Source organism: Pipistrellus kuhlii, unplaced genomic scaffold, assembly GCF_014108245.1.
Source record: "Pipistrellus kuhlii isolate mPipKuh1 unplaced genomic scaffold, mPipKuh1.p scaffold_m20_p_33, whole genome shotgun sequence".
In the NCBI taxonomy this organism is placed as follows: Eukaryota; Metazoa; Chordata; class Mammalia; order Chiroptera; family Vespertilionidae; genus Pipistrellus; species Pipistrellus kuhlii.
In genome coordinates, this window is record NW_023425533.1 from 39496 (window position 1) to 43826 (window position 4331).

A 4331-nucleotide genomic window follows, 5' to 3' on the forward strand; every position below is an offset into this window, starting at 1 on the left:
CCAGGAGAACCACAGGTGGGACAAGGAAGTATAATTACATAGGGGTCACCACGCAGCTGCCCTTCTGTATGACACAAAATTAAACTACTGCTCCTTTGTGTGTAAAATTAAAGAGAGGTTTCTGGCTTGTGAGGACACCAAAGGAAGGGACTATCACTACTTCCTCTTGGGAGAGGTGTAGAAAATGTAACAAAGACCTTTTCTATGCAAAAAGAAATTGACAGACAGTTTAAATGGAATTTCCATGGCCTAGAGCACATGTGTCAAACACAAGGCCCGTGGGCCAAATCCGTCCCGCCAGGCCTTGCAATGTGGCCCGCACCGAGCTGTCATCACTGCACTCCGCTGCGTTTCCATCACAATGACAGTTTATGACTGTTCAGTAAACCATTCGGCCCGCGATTTAGGCTGGATTTTAGATTTTGGCCCCTTCTCTGATTGAGTTCGACACCCCTAGCCTAGAGCAAAGATTATCCTTAGATGATATTATTCTACAAGATCATTATAATTTTTCCCAGACTTGGGTTATCCCCATTACCTATAATAGTACCTCGCACCACAGGATATCAATAAAAAAATCATTTATTTTATATATATACATACATTTGGTGGTGGTGCTTGGAGACAAAGGTAACACATCTCTAGATATTTTAGAGTTATAACAGCATATTGTGCAATTATCCCAAACAAACTTACAAACCAATCCTTTGAATGTCTGGCAGCAATTTAAAAATGACATGAAAGGACTTTATCCCTACCATTGTTCAGAGGGCCCCCTGAGAAGGCACCTGAGCATTCTATTGATATATTGGCCGGTCTTGCCCTTTTGGCCAAAAATGACCCTCTTCATGGTCCAGGTGCCCACAACTGTTGCCTGACCTTTCAGTTCATGCTGAGGCTGAAGCACCATGGTGGCTGGTACCATGCATTTCTCTCCTGCCCAGTGGGGTGAGCTGGGCCCTCTCTGGAGAAGAAGCATGGGTTCCCAAAAATATGAGATCAGCGCCAGGCCTCACCAGTAGGTGAGGGGTTCCCGAGGCAGGTGCTGGGTGTGGAGCCCATGAGGGCATAAGCTACCAAGGAGACAGAACTAAACCTCACATCACCCTGCTTGGCCCTGGAGGATGGCTGGTTAGCCAGAGACGGGTAAGATTCCTCAGGGAAGAAACAACCTATGACAGGCACAGTCGCAGAAGGGCCATCAGAAGAGAACTTGGGGTTCAACAGAGGTGGGGCACAGACACTTACCACACACACACACACACCGCACCGTGGCAGGCGCCTGAACCTTCTCCCTTTCTGAGGGAGGTCTCCTGCCCCCATGGCTGCTTCGCTTCCCATGCACAGCTCAAATTGGGACCCAGGTAACAGACAGAGACTTGGCTGACAGCAGCTGCCCTCTCACTGCAACAAGACTTGTTTGAGAGGGCTTGTACCCATGGTGTGGGCAAGAGGGTTTTTAATATCTAAATCCAGCCTAGTAGCAGGAATGCTCAGGTCCTTCTCAAGAAGGCAAATAATCAATTCCACTAATACACACATGGTAAATAAGATTGTTGCTAGAGTGTTGAGTTTGACAGTTGAATAATAGCCAATTTCTTAGAGGAAATTAATGTGGCTAATGGAAATAAATGAATACTCTAGAAAAATTGATTGTACTATACAAAAAGCTGTTCCTGCCATCACCACTGCACCAGACCTAGTGCTAGCTCCTCCATTGCTGCACCGTGAGGTTCTGGGTCCCAGTCTCCTTTGAGCCAGCGGGCTCTTCTTTCCCAATAAATCTATACACGCACTAGTGATGGATACAACAATAAAAATAGCTAAAGTACCATACTAAATGTTTTGCTGACCTCATCTATTAATAGTTTAGTTCTCACATCAGTACTCTCAATAAGTACTATTGTTACCCCCATTATATAGATAATGAAACTGAATACCAGCAAGGTGAAGCCACTTGTTCACAATCAGAGAGCTAGTAAATGGTAAAGTTAAAACTCAAACCCAGAGCTATTGACTTCAGAACTAAGTATAGTGATGCAAGCAGGTCAGGGTGGGCTGCCCAGGAACCAGAGTGGGAGAATACCAGTGGCAGCTGTACCCTGACCACCTAAAATCCTGCCTCCTTGAATCCCCTGAGTGGGAGGAAGCCCTTACCCTGACACAGAGGCCACCTTTGTCCCAAGCAGAGGCTGTGAGAGCAGGTGGCCTAAGGAGACTGAACATCCGAGACGGCTGGTGGTGGTGCAGGAGTAAGCAGAAGTCCATGGCTTCACACCAGGTTGTTTACACAAGCCAGGTGCTGCTTTTGGTCACCAGCCACCTGCCTGCTGGCAGGCTTCAGGGCCCTGCACATGGAGTAGCCAGACCCTTGCCACCCTCATCAGCCCCATTCTCAAGTCACCTTTCCTACTAGCTCCAGCACCAAGACCCTGGCACAAGCCTTGGTATTCACTGTCTTGGGCTCCAATCATTGTTTTTGCCCCTTTATTCTGGGGTTACCTTGTCTGTGGACCTGAGAGCAGAGTCACTATGTGTAGCCATTCCTTCCTCCCTTTCATCCCTGGGAAGATCCAAATGGCAGATGGGGAAGGTTCAGAGTTGAAAATCTTGCTCACGCAATGCCCTGCAGTGGAGTAAGAAGAGAACTCTGATCTGCTCCTGGGTTTCTGAGTGACCTTGGACAGGTCATATCCCCTCTCTAAGCCTTGGTTTCCATATGTACAACAAAGGAGTTAGACTCAAGACTTCCTAAGGGTCTGCCTTTCTTCAATTACTCAAGTAGGAATGCTGCCACTGAAGCTTGGGCCTTGAGGTAGCCTCCCCTCCCCTCCAGAAGGTTCAGCAATGCCCAGATGGGTGCCCACTTCTACCTCGTCCTCCTATCAACTCCAACTTAGTTGCCATTCCAAATTGGGCTGTTTTTCACTCTTAAGAAATTTACCCTCGCCGAAACTGATTTCGTTCAGTGGATAGAGCATTGTCCTGCGGACTGAAAGGTCCCAGGTTTGATTCTGGGCAAGGGCATGTACCTTGGTTGCGGGCACATCCCCAGTGGGGGATGTGCAAGAGGCAGCTGATTGATGTTTCTCTCTCATTGATGTTTCTAGCTCTCTCTCTCTCTCTTCCTCTCTATAAAAAAATCAATAAAATATATTTAAAAAAAAAAGAAGAAAGAAATTTACCCTCTTCCCCCCACCCCACCCCTGCCATATTGCATCCCTGTCTTCCAGCCAGCCAACATGTCTGCAAGCAGTAAGGCAGGAGGCTCCTCAGAGGCAAGCAGTCCTGGTGTGTTTCTTGAATTAAGAGAAGGAAGATAGTACTGAAGTGGCCCTCACTGCCCCCCCACCCCACCTACACTTTGGGAGGGACTGTTCTTATGACCAATTCAGCCCAAGCCATAACCATCTTTCTTCCTAAGCACACCCTGTTCACTTAGACTGTCTCCTGGTCTAATGAGAAGTGGGAATGGGTTGGGGGACATTTATAGGGAACCTAAAACATGTCCCGCTCCAAAGCCAGGGAATGACTTACACTTAGTGCCCATCCAGTGACAGTGAGCAGCCATGTGCACACAGGCAGGGTGACTGCAGAAAGTCAAGGTTTGGTCAGTCTAGATTCATTACAATGTTATTTGGGACAAACCCCTGCTACTCGAAGTCTCTTGGGTGGGCAGCTAGCAGATGTTGGTGTCATTTTTAGGGATCTGAGCAGTGTAGGGGGATAGGACAGATGGCCTCTGTTCTGTGGCTTAGCTACCTAGCCCCTCCCCAGGCCCAGAAAACTCCCACCCATGCAGAAACCTTCTTAGCTCCAGAGCCTTTACCCACTTCATGAAAGGCTCCTGGGTCCTGATTGGGGGGGTGTGTGTCCTCCCATGAAGCCCTCCAGAATGTGGGGTTTTTGCAAACTTAGAAAAAACTGTGACAAATGCCCCTGCTGCTCCCGGCTTCTTACCCCCACTCAGCTCACCTGAGGAGGACCTGCCCTGGCAGGATCCAGAGGAAAAGGAAGGAGAGGGTTTCAGGAACTTAAGTTGTCGTTCTGCAGGGACCCTGGAGAACCCTTTCTCGGCCTGGTTGCCAAGGTGAAAGGGGATATCCTGAGGGGACTGCCAAAAGTACAGAGCTTTCCTCCAGCTTAGTCAGCTCACAAGGAGCCTGCAGGGCCAGGCTAGTCGTTGTTCTTTCCTCTCTCTCTCTCTCTCTCTCTCTCTCTCTCTCTCTCTCTCTCTCTCTCTCTCTCTATATATATATATATATATATATATATATATATATATATATATATATATATATATATATATATATATCTTCTGCTCTCCTTTC